Source organism: Tachyglossus aculeatus, chromosome 2, assembly GCF_015852505.1.
Source record: "Tachyglossus aculeatus isolate mTacAcu1 chromosome 2, mTacAcu1.pri, whole genome shotgun sequence".
Taxonomy (NCBI): domain Eukaryota; kingdom Metazoa; phylum Chordata; class Mammalia; order Monotremata; family Tachyglossidae; genus Tachyglossus; species Tachyglossus aculeatus.
In genome coordinates, this window is record NC_052067.1 from 148,425,103 (window position 1) to 148,437,613 (window position 12,511).

Sequence of the window (12,511 nt, forward strand, 5' to 3'; positions counted from 1 at the left end):
GTCACACAGCAGACAAGTGGCAGAGCTGGGATTAGAACCCCTGACCTTCTGACTACCGAGCCCATCCTCTATCCACCTTGCAGAGACCTTGAGAGGGTTGTCTACGCTCACTGCCTCCATTTTCTCTCCTTCAATTCTCTCCTTGACTCCTTGTATTCTGGCTTCTGTCCCCTTCACTCCCTGGAAATGACCCTCTCTAAGGTCACCAATGACGTCTTTCTAGCCAAATCCAATGGTCTCTACTCCATCTTAATGCTCAGTTAATCAATCGATCACATTCCATTCATTCATTCAATCGTATTTATTGAGCGCTTACTGTGTACAGAGCACTGTACTAAGCACTTGGGAAGTACAAATTGGCAACGTATCGACACAGTCCCTACCCATCAGCAGGTTCACAGTTTAGAAGGGCTCAAAGTCTAATTTTCCTGAGTGCTTACTGTGTTCAGAGCACTGGCTGCTCGTTCTCAATCTCTTCTGTGGGCTCCTCTTCTCCCTTTCACTGTCAAACTGTGGGAGTCCCTCATGGTTCAGTTCTGCATCCCCTTCTGTTCTCCATCTACACCCACTCCCTTGGAGAACTCGTTCACTCCCACAACTTCAAGCACACTCTTGGATGATTCCCAAATCTACCCCCCTAGCCTTGACTTCCCTCATTTCTATCAATCCATTGTATTTATTGAGTGCTTACTGTGTGCAGAACACTGTATTAAGAAGCACTTGGAAAAGTACAATACAACAGAGTCAATAGACACATTCCCTGCACGCAACGACTTAACGGTCTCCTCTTCAATCAGTCAATCGATCATCACTGTCACTAACTGTGTACAGAGCACCTCTCTAAGCACTTGGGAGAATACAATACAAGAGTTAGGAGACATGTCTCCTGCCCGCAAGGAGCTTACAGTCTAGAAGGGGAGAAAGATATTAAAATAAATTAGATATGTACATTAATGCTGTAGGGCTGATGGAGTGAATATCAAGTTCCCAAAAGGCACAGACCCAAGTGCATAGGCGATGCAGGAGGGAGATGGAGTAGGGGAAATGTTGGCTTAGTCAGGGTCTTTTGGGGGAGATGTGATGGTCTGGCATATATAAAGGGGGAAGGGAGTTCCAGGCCAGAATGGGGACATGGGCAAGGGGTCAGTGGGGAGATAGATGAGATCAAAACACAGTGAATAGGTTGGAGGAGTGAGGTGTGCAAACTGGGTTGGGCTCCCCAAAGTCACCCCTCCCCGTTCTCCAACCTGCCCACCCCCGCCACTGTCAACCCTTTCTGCTACTCTCCCATCCTTCCCAGCAGTATTATGAAATCTCTCGCCCCTTCCCTCCTCCCCGCCTTAACTTCCATCTTCAACTGCTCACTCTCCACTGGTTCCTTCCCCTCTGCCTTCAAACATGCCCACATCTCCCCCATCCTAAAAAAGCCCTCTCTTGACCCCACCTCCCCTTCTAGTTATCACCCTATCTCCCTCCTACCCTTCCTTTCCAAATTCCTAGAACAAGTCATCTACACCCGCTGCCTCGAATTCCTCAACACCAACTCTCTCCTTGACCCTCTCCAATCTGACTTCCATTCCCCTACACTCCACAGAAACTGCCTTCTCAAGGGTCACCAATGACCTCCTTCTTGCCCAATCCAACAGCTCCTATGCTGTCCTAATCTTCCTCGACCTCTCAGCTGCCTTCGACACTGTGGACTACCCCCTTCTCCTTAACATGCTATCCAACCTTTCCTTCACAGACTCCGTCCTCTCCTGATTCTCTCTTACCTCTCTGGCCATTTATTCTCATTCTGTTTTGTGGGCTCCTCCTCCCCCTCTCATCCCCTTAATGTAGGGGTTCCTCAGGGGTCAGTTCTTGGTCCCCTTCTGTTCCCTATCTACACTCACTCCCTTGATGAACTCAATCCCTCCCATGGCTTCAACTAACATCTCTACGCTGATGACATGTAGAGAGATCCCCCTCTCCATCACCCCATCTTACCTCCTTCCCTTCCCCACAGCACCTGTATATATGTATATATGTTTGTACATATTTATTACTCTATTTATTTATTTATTTTACTTGTACATATCTATTCTATTTATCTTATTTTGTTAGTATGTTTGGTTTAGTCCTCTGTCTCCCCCTTTTAGACTGTGAGCCCACTGTTGGGTAGGCTGTCTCTATATGTTGCCAACTTGTACTTCCCAAGCGCTTAGTACAGTGCTCTGCACACAGTAAGCGCTCAATAAATATGATTGATTGATTGATTAATCGATGACACCCAAATCTACATCTCTGCCCCTGCTCTCTCTTCCTCCCTCCAGGCTCATATAATAACAAATATAATAATAATAATAATGGTATTTGTTAAGCGCTTACTATGTGCAAGCGCTATGTTCTAAGCGCTGGGGAGGTTACAAGGTGATCAGGTTGTCCCAAGGGGAGCGCACAGTTTTAATCCCCATTTTACAGATGAGGTTACTGAGGCCCAGAGAAGTTCAGTGACGTGCCCAAAGTCACACAGCTGACAGTTGGTGGAGCCGGGATTTGAACCCATGACCTCTGACTCCAAAGCCCGTGCTCTTTCCACTGAGCCACGCTGCTTCTCATATCTCCTCCTGCCTTCAGGACATCTCCATCTGGATGTCTGCCTGCCATCTAAAACTCAATATGTCCAAGACTGAACTTCTTATCTTCCCTTCCAAACCCTGCCCTCTCCCTGACTTTCCCATCACTGTAGACGGCACTACCATCCTTCCCATCTCACAAGCCCACAACCTTGGTGTCATCCTCAACTCCGCTCTCTCATTCACCCCACACATTCAATCCGTCACCAAAACCTGCCAGTCTCACCTCTGCAACATCACCAAGAACTGCCTTTTCCTCTCCATCCAAACTGCTACCTTGCTGGTTCAATCCCTCATCCTACCCCGACTGGATTACTGCATCAGCCTCCTCTCTGATCTCCCATCCTCCTGTCTCTCCCTACTTCAGTCTGTACTTCACTCTGCTGCACGGATTATCTTTGTCCAGAAATTCTCTGGCCATGTCACTCCCCTCCTCAAAAATCTCCAGTGGCTGCCTAACTAGTCACTCTAGGCTTCAAGGCTGTCCATCCCCTCACCCCCTCCTACCTCACCTCCCTTCTCTCCTTCTACAGCCCAGGCTGCACCCTCCACTCCCCTGCCGCTAACCTCCTCACTGTGCCTCATTCTCGCCAGTCCCACCGTCGACCCCTGGCCCACGTCCTTCCCCTTGCCTGGAATGTCCTCCCTCCACACATCCACATCCACTCTCTTCCTCCCTTCAAAGTCCTACTGGGAGCTCACCTCTTCCAGGAGGCCTTCCCAGACTGAGTCCCTTTTTCCTCTCCTCCTCCCCATCCCCCCCGCCCTACCTCCTTCCCCTCCCCACAGCACTTGTATATTCTTGTATGGATTTATTACTCTATTTTACTTGTACATATTTACTATTTATTTTGCTAATGATGTGCATATAGCTTTAATTCTATTTGGCCTGATGATTTTGACACCTGTCTACATGTTTTGTTTTGTTGTCTGTCTCCCCCTTCTAGACTGTGAGCCCGTTGTTGGGTAGGGACCGTCTCTATATGTTGCTGACTTGTACTTCCCAAGCACTTAGTACAGTGCTCTACACACAGTAAGCGCTCAATGAATACAATTGAATGAATGAATGAATGGGCTGCCATTGGAAATCAGCCCGATGAGGTAGGATGGGGTGAGCTAATTGAGGGCTTTAAAGCCAACGGTAAGGAGTTTCTGTTTGATGTGGAGGTGGATGGGCAACCACTGGAGGTTCCGGAAGAGTGGGGAGAAGTGGGCCAATCTTTTTTTTAGAAAAATGGTTTGGGCAGCAGAGTGAAGCATGGACTGGAGTTGAGAGAGACAGGAGGCAAAGAAGTCAGTGAGGAGGCTGATGCAGTACCCGATCCTCCTTCACATCAAGCAGAAACTCCTGACCTTCAGTTTTAAGGCCCTAAATCAGCTCTCCATCACCTTCCTTGCTTCACCTATTTCCTATCTCAACCCAGCTCAAAAACATTGCTTCTCTAATGCCAACTAACTCACTGTGCTTCAGTCTTATAACAATAATAATACGAAGAAGAATTCTGGGGTTTTTTAAGCTCTTACTATGTGTCAGACACTGTACTAGGCGCTGGGCTGGATACAAGCAAACTGGGCTGGACACAGTCCCTGTCCCACTTTGGGCTCACAGTCTCAATTCCCATTTTCCAGATGAGGTAACTGAGACACAGAAAAGTGAAGTGACAAGTTTATACAGCAGTCAAGTGGAGAAACCAGGAGTAGAACCCATGACCTTCTAGCTCCCAAGCCTGCGCTCTATCCACTACACCATGCTGCTTCTCTACTTGCTGCTGACCACTGCCCTCTTTTTGGCCCGAAACTCCCTTTACCTCCAACAGTCCACCACTCTCCCCACCTCCAAAGCCCTCCCTACTGAAATTACATCTCCTCCAAGAGGTCTTCCTCGACAAATCCCTTATTTTCCCTACTCACTTTCCCTTCTGTGTTTCCTACGCACTTGGATTCGTATCCTTGAAGCACTTGATATTCAGCCCATCCAAAGTTCCACAGCACTTATCAGAAAGTCATTAATTAATTCATTCATTCATTCAATCGAATTTATTGAGCGCTGACTGTGTGCAGAGCACCGTATTAAGCGCTTGGAAAGTACAATTCAGCAATAAAGAGACAATCCCTGCCCATACCGGGCTCACAGTCTAGAAGTGGGGAGACAGACAACAAAACAAGTAAACAGGCGTCAATATAAATAAATAGAATTATAGATGTATGCACATCAAAACATGTAAATTGAATTACATATAAATAAATTGAATTACATATATGTACATATATACACAAGTGTTGGGGCGGGGATAGAGCAGAGGGAGTGAGTTGGGACGATATGGAGGGGAGGGGGAGCTGAGGAAAAGGGGGGCTTAGTCTGGGAGTTTTAATCTCTGCCCCACCACTTGTCTGCTGGGTGGTCTTGGGGAAGTCACTTTACTTTTCTGTGCCTAAATTCCCTCATCTGCAAAATAGGGATTAAGACTGTGAGCCCCAAGGGGGACAGGGACTGTGTCCAACCAGATTTGCTTGTATCCCCCTTCAGCACTTAGTACAGTGCTTGGAGCATAGTAAGTGCTTAACAAATACCAGAATCATTATTATTATACTTGGTCATTTCCCCTATCTGTATATATTTCCATGTCTGGCTTCCCCCTCTAGACTGGGACCGGGATTATGCATTGTATTGCACTGTCCCAAGCACTTAGTACAGAGTTCTGCATTCATTCATTCATTCATTCAATCGTATTTATTGAGTGCTTACTGTGTGCAGAGCACTAGACTAAGCGCTTGGGAAGTACAAGTTGGCAACATATAGAGACAGTCCCTACCCAACAGCTGGCTCACAGTCTAGAAGAGGAAGACAGACAAAAAGCAAAACATATTAACAAAATAAAATAAATAGAATAGTAAATATGTACAAGTAAAATAGAGTAATAAATCTATACAAACATATATACAGGTGCTGTGGGGAGGGGAAGGAGGTAGGGCGGGAGGATGGGGAGGGGGAGAGGAATGGGGGGGCTCAGTCTGGGAAGGCCTTCTGGAGGAGGTGAGCTCACAGTAGGGCTTTGAAGGGAGGAAGAAAGCTAGCTTGGCAGATGTGTGGAGGGAGGGCATTCCAGGCCACGGAGAGGACGTGGGCCGGGGGTCGACGGCGGGACAGGCAAGAAAAAGGCACGGTGAGGAGGTTAGCGGCAGAGGAGCGGAGGGTGTGGGCTGGGCTGGAGAAGGAGAGAAGGGAGGTGAGGTAGGAGGAGGCGAGGTGATGGACAGCCTTGAAGCCGAGAGTGACGAGTTTTTGCCTGATGCGTAGGTTGATTGGTAGCCACTGGAGATTTTTGAGGAGGGGATTAACATGCCCAGAGCGTTTCTGCACAAAGATGATCCGGGCAGCAGCATGAAGTATAGATTGAAGTGGGGAGAGACAGGAGGATGGGAGATCAGAGAGGAGGCTGATGCAGTAATCCAATCGGGATAGGATGAGAGATTGAACCAGTAGGGTAGCGGTTTGGTTAGAGAGGAAAGGGTGGATTTTGGCGATGTTGCGGAGGTGAGAGCGGCAGTTTTTGGTGATAGATTGGATGTGAGGGGTGAATGAGAGAGCAGAGTCGAGGATGACACCAAGGTTGCAGGCTTGTGAGATGGGAAGGATGGTAGTGCTGTCAACAGTGATGGGAAAGTCAGGGAGAGGGCAGGGTTTGGGAGGGAAGATAAGGAGTTCAGTCTTGGACATATGTCCCAGACATATGGACATATGTCTGCACACAGTACACACTTAATAAATACCACTGATTGCTCAATGACCACGTACACAGTGATGTCACTTGCCATCACTTCATTCATTCAATTCATTTATTCAATCATATTTATTGAGCACTTACCATGTGCACAACACTGTACTATGTGCTTGGAAAGTACAATTTGGCAACAGAGAGAGACAATCCCTACCCAACAAGGGGCTCACAGTCTAGAGAGGGACTAGTTAAATAGTCCCCTTGTTAAATAACTTGTTAAAAACCTGGGAACTCCTTGCATTGCAAAATCTCTGTTGTCTAAAAAGATCATTACAAGGATGAATAGAAATTAGAATGCTTCCCAACAAAGCTAAGTTTCCTCATATAGTACTGAACTGATCTATGTGATCGCTTGCTGGCTGCTTTGGATGCCACCAACTACTATTCTCTACAAGAGGCCTTTTAATTGATAGTGATTCGAGATTAAACGAGGTTAAAAAGGAGAAGTTTGCTTCATGTAAACAACCTTCTGCTTTTATTCTTCTACCTCAGGTCTTCAAGGCCTGAAAAGAAAATATTTGAGGCAGAAAAAGAGAAATTTGCTTTTCGCAAAATTTCTCCCGTCAACGTGTCCACCTAGGATCTTCAAGACCTGATGAGAAAATGTATGAAATGGAAAACGAGAAATTTTCTTCAGACAGAAATGTCTCCTGAAAAGAACTGCACCTGCAGCATTCAAAGCCTTTGAATTGAGAATGAACAAGGAATTTATTTATATTGATGCCACTGATGCCTGTCTACTTGTTTTATTTTGTTTTGTTGTTTCTAGACCGTGAGCCCGTTGTTGGGTAGGGATTGTCTCTACTTGTTGCTGAATTGTACTTTCCAAGCGCTTAGTACAGTGCTCTGCACACAGTGAGCGCTCAATAAATACAGTTGAATGAAAGAATAATGAAGTGTAGCAAATGACAAGAGCAAAGGAGTAGTCAGAAGATCCAGGTGGTTATTTTGCGAACACAGAGGCAGAGACCTGACTGCTGACCCTGAGAGGAAATGTTGTTATAGCATGGTACTGTAATGCATTACGTAAAATTAACAAGGCCTCAGAGTACCAAATTGGCTGTAATAATAATGATAATAATGGTACTTGTTAAGCGTGCCAAGCTTATACTATCCAATGTGCGAAGCACTGTTCTAAACACTGGGGTAGATACAAGATAATCAGGTTGGACACAATGCCTGTCATTCATTCAATCGCATTGAGCACTTACTGTGTGCAGAGCACTATACTAAGCGCTCGGAAAGTACAATTCGGCAACAAGTAGAGACAATCCCTGTCCACCACGGGCTCAAGCCTGTCCTACAGGGGGCTCACACTCTTAATCCCCACTTTACAGATGAGGTAACTGAGGCCCAAAGAAGTTAAGTGACTTGCCCAAGGTCACACAGCAGGCCTGTGGTGGAGCCAGGATGAGAATTCAGGACCTCTGCCTCTCAGGCCTGTGGTCTTTCCACTAGGCCACGCTGCTTCTGTGAAAGTTGGCATCTCCATCCGTATTACAATAAAAATAACAATTATTATTGCACTATCTGTGAAGCACTTACTATTTGCTGAGTTTCTAGACTGTGAGCCCATTTTTGGGTAGGGAACATCTCTATATGTTACCCAATTGTACTTTCCAAGTGCTTAGTACAGTGTTCTGCACACAGTAAGCGCTCAATAAATACGACTGAATGAATGAGTACTATATTAAGCACTGGGATAGATATAATGTAATTTGGATGGACAGAGTCCTTGTCCACATGTCCAGCTTAACCCTCCCAGGGAAGGGAAAACAGGTATTTAATTCTCATTTGACAAATCAGGGGAATGAGGCCCAGAGAAGTTAAGTGACTTTTCAAGGTCACAAAGCAGGCAAATGGTGAAGCTTCAATTAAAACCCAGGCTCTCGGACTCCTAGGGACTAAGCCATGCTCCTTCCCCAGACTGAAGGTCTAGATCAAGATAACAGATTGTAGATCTGGGCTCTGGAAATTACTTAGCAAATTTATGTGTTGCCCCTGAAAATCTCACTGAAGTTCTGAGACTACTTCATAATGGCATGGCTGGCTGGGTCAGTGCCAAGGATTCCCTGCCAATCTATTCTCCACTGCCAATGATTGATTCATTAATTCATTCATTCGATCATATTTATTGAGCACTTATAGTGTGCAGAGCACTGTATTTAGCGCTTGGGAGAGTACAATACAACAATAAATGGACATATTCCCTGTCCACAATGAGCTTACAGTCTGGAGTGGGGGAGACAAATATCACTATAAATAAATAAATTACAGCCCCCTTTTTCCTCTCCTCCTCCCCATCCCCCCCACCCTACCTCCTTCCCCTCCCCACACCACTTGTATATATATTTGTACAGATTTATTGCTCTATTTATTTTACTTGTAAATATTTGCTTTTGCATTTATTTTGTTAATGATGTGCATATAGCTTTAATTCTATTTGTTCTGACGATTTTGACACCTGTCTCCAGGTTTTGTTTTGTTGTTTGTCTCCCGCTTCTAGACTATGAGCCCGTGGTTGGGTAGGGACCGTCTCTATATGTTGCCGACTTGTACTTCCCAAGCACTTAGTACAGTGCTCTGCACACAGTAAGCGCTCAATAAATACAATTGAGTGAATGAATGAGATATGTACATAAGTGCAGTGGGGCTGGGACGGGGAAGCACAAAGGGAGCAAGTCAGGATGACATAGAAGGGAGTGGGGGAAGAAGAAAGCGAGGCTTAGTCAGGGAAGGCCTCCTGGAGGAGATGTGGATGGCATCATTGACCCCAACCTAAACGACCCAGTCTAGACTGCCATGCTGGAAGATGCAAGAGTTAAACCTCTGGAAAACTATTCCAAGTAAAGAGACTTAACTCATTCTTCAAAGTCCTAGAAACAAACATTCAGGTATAACTGTATGCAAGTGGCTGTGGCCTAAAGTTACACTCCCAAGAATCAGTCAATCAAAATATAAATATAAACACAAATATTGAGGACTTAGCCGAGCGCTTAATACAGTGTTTTGCACACAGCAGGCACTCAATAGATATGACTGACTAAGTGCTTGGGAGAGTGCAATACAATAGATTTTGTGGACATGATCCTTGTGCGCAAGGAGCTAATTGTCTAGACGGGAATACAGACATTAAAATAAATTACAGACAAGGGAAAAGGTCCATAAGGGACACAGGGTCCCAGCTGCATTGGCACAGAAAAAAAGTTGTCCCATATTGTATTGATGTGCTGGCAATAATAATAAGAAGAAGTATGGTATTTGTTCAGCTCTTACTATGCGTTATACACTGTTCTAAGTGCTGGGGTAGATGCAGGGCAATCAGGTTGTCCCACGAGGGGCTCTCACTCTTAATCCCCGTTTGACAGATGAGGCATAGAAAAGTGAAGTGACTTGTCCAAGGTCACACGGCAGACAAGTGGCAGAGCCGGAATTAGAACCCACATCCTCTGATTCCCCATCCCACGCTCTTTCCACGAAGAAACTCTCTTTCCACCTGACACTGTTTTGTCTTTTGCCTGCTTTCTCTTTCCAAAGGAAATTTCTGCTCCAAGTTGTTTCTCCCTCCTTGATGGCAGTATACCACAAAGGCCTTTTCTAAGTTTTCAGCTGGAATGTAGCACTGCCTGAGTCTTGGTTTGACCAGGTTCTTACCATACTATTTCTTCCCTCCTTGCTTTCAGCTTCCCAGTTTCAGCTCTCTTTAAGTACCCCGCTGTTGCTCATTCTCATAGCATGTTCCCACCGAGCATAGGTGTGGTAAAATGAGCATAGCAACGATGCTAGAAGACTGCCTAGTTTTCAGAACTTCTCCATTTGTGAGCTTGCCTCGCCCCTTGATTTGGAGACTGACCCTTAAGTGATGCTGGTGGAACTGCTCAAGGATTTGGATAATAATAATAATAATGATGGCATTTGTTAAGCATTTACTATGTGCAAAGCACTGTTCTAAGGGCTGGAGAGGATACAAGGTGATCAGGTTGTCCCTCGTGGGGCTCACGGTCTTAATCCCCATTTTACAGATGAGGTAACTGAGGCACAGAGAAGTTAAATGACTTGCCCAAAGCCACACAGCTGACAAGCGGCAGAGCCGGGAGAGCTCATCCATGACCTCTGCTCTTTCCACTGAGCCACGCAGCTTTTCATGGATGTGGTTGATGCCTGTGAAGGCTTCAGGGCTCCCAGCCTGATAAAAGGCTGGACAACATTCCAGCTCTCTACACTTTTGGTAGAGAAGCAGAAGCAGCAGCATGTCGTAGTGGATAGAGCATGGGACTGGGAGCAAGAAGGTCATGGGTTCGAATCCCGGGTCCACCACGTGTCTGCTGAGTGATCTTGGGCAAGATACTTCACTTACCTCATCTGCTAAATGGGGATTGAGACTGTGAGCCCTAAATGGGACAAGGACTGTGTCCAACTCAATTCCCCAGAGCTTAGTACAGTGCCTGGCACAGAGTAAGCGCTTAACACTTACCATCATTATAGAGTCTGTTTTAATCTTCTTTAAATAGTCAGTATTGCCTTAATGCAGCATTTTTATAGATAAATGATTACTTTTTCAATAGTTTTCCTCTCTTTTTTAAGGAGCCAAATCAATGGCTAAATTAATATCCCGCAAGACTGTAACCTCATCCCTCTTGACTGTAAACTCACTGTGAGCAAGGAACGTGTCTACCGACACTGTTATAGTATACTCTTCCAAGTAACACAGTGCTCTACATAGAGTAAGGGCCCAATAAATACAATTGATCGATCGATTGACTGATTGAATGAATGATTGTAAGATCATTATGGGCAGGGAATGTGTCTGTTTATTGTTGTATTGTACTTTCCCAAGTTCTTAGTACAGTACCCTGCACACAGTAAGCACTCAATAAATACGACTGAATAATAATAATAATCATAATGGTATTTGTTAAATGCTTACAATGTGCCAGGTGCTGTACTAAGTGCTGGGGTGGATACAAGCAAATCGGGTTGGATACAGTCCCAAGTGGGACTCACTGTCTCAATCGGCATTTTACAGATGAAATACCTGAGGCATAGAGAAGTGAAGTGACTTGCCCAGGGTCACACAGCAGACGTGGCAGAGCCGGGATTAAAATTCACGACCTTTTGACTCCCAAGCCTGTGCTCTATCTGCCATGCCATGCTGCTTCTCGATGAATGAATGAATAAAATGCTTAAATAAATGGCTAAAGTACTAAAATGCTTAAACACATGTTTTACCCTAAAATAAAAGACCGGTAAGAGTAAACTTGTTAGGTTATTTGTATAACTTGTTTACTTCTTATCTATCTCAGTGGGATTCATTTGTCACCACTAATAGTTGCATTGTCCCTGATCAGGGTGCTATACCCCTGGGTTCTATAATAAGACCAGTGCTTCTGAGCACTTATTGCTCCTAACAAATACTCAGAGGTCCTATCACTTAAACGACCTCTGACAAAATATTACACTGAACAATTTATTTTCTCTTCTTACTCAACCTTCCTACTACTGCCAGGATTTTTGGACAATCCTGGCTACCCCATCATCGGATCTATTTATTGTACGCTTCATCAAAGCAGAGTCTATCTCCACAGTCTTGTAAAACTCGGGGCTTTGTTATTTGACGAAAGGTTTCTCACAAAAATCTGCTTAAATAGAAGGCTCAATTTTCAATGTCTTTCCTATCTATTGCTGAAATGTGGATAAAATTTAAGAACTCTAGAGCTCACAAAATGATTTCTTCCCTGACAATACATCGATACCTCACTTGTAAATGAGTAATGGTAGGATTGCTATTTTTAGTATGTTCTCTTCCAAATCTGGCACATTTGAGTGGGATGGAGGGTCATTAAATATTCAATTGTGCTTTTTTAACCCAGAGAACAATTGGAATCCAAATTAACTTCATGTTCTCTGCTTTAAAAATATCAAATTGTAATACATCATTTCAATTCTAACTTGCTACTCCCCTAACTATGGCATTATACCAATGTGCATGTTTAGAAGTGAATCTTTCATTCTGAATTAAAAGCAAACTATCTTAAAAGGAGCACTGATCTTAAAATGGATCTAGGGATTCTTAGCTGATATTCTTTTTGCATTTGGCCACGAATGCCATAGAGCGTG

General features: G+C 44.7%; 1 protein-coding gene across 1 annotated transcript in view; it reads right to left on the bottom strand.

The window, feature by feature from the left end:
- The window catches only part of ABCD2 (ATP binding cassette subfamily D member 2), a 117,244-nt gene that overhangs the window by 99,285 nt on the left and 5,448 nt on the right, over window positions 1-12,511 (bottom strand). The window lies entirely within an intron of this gene.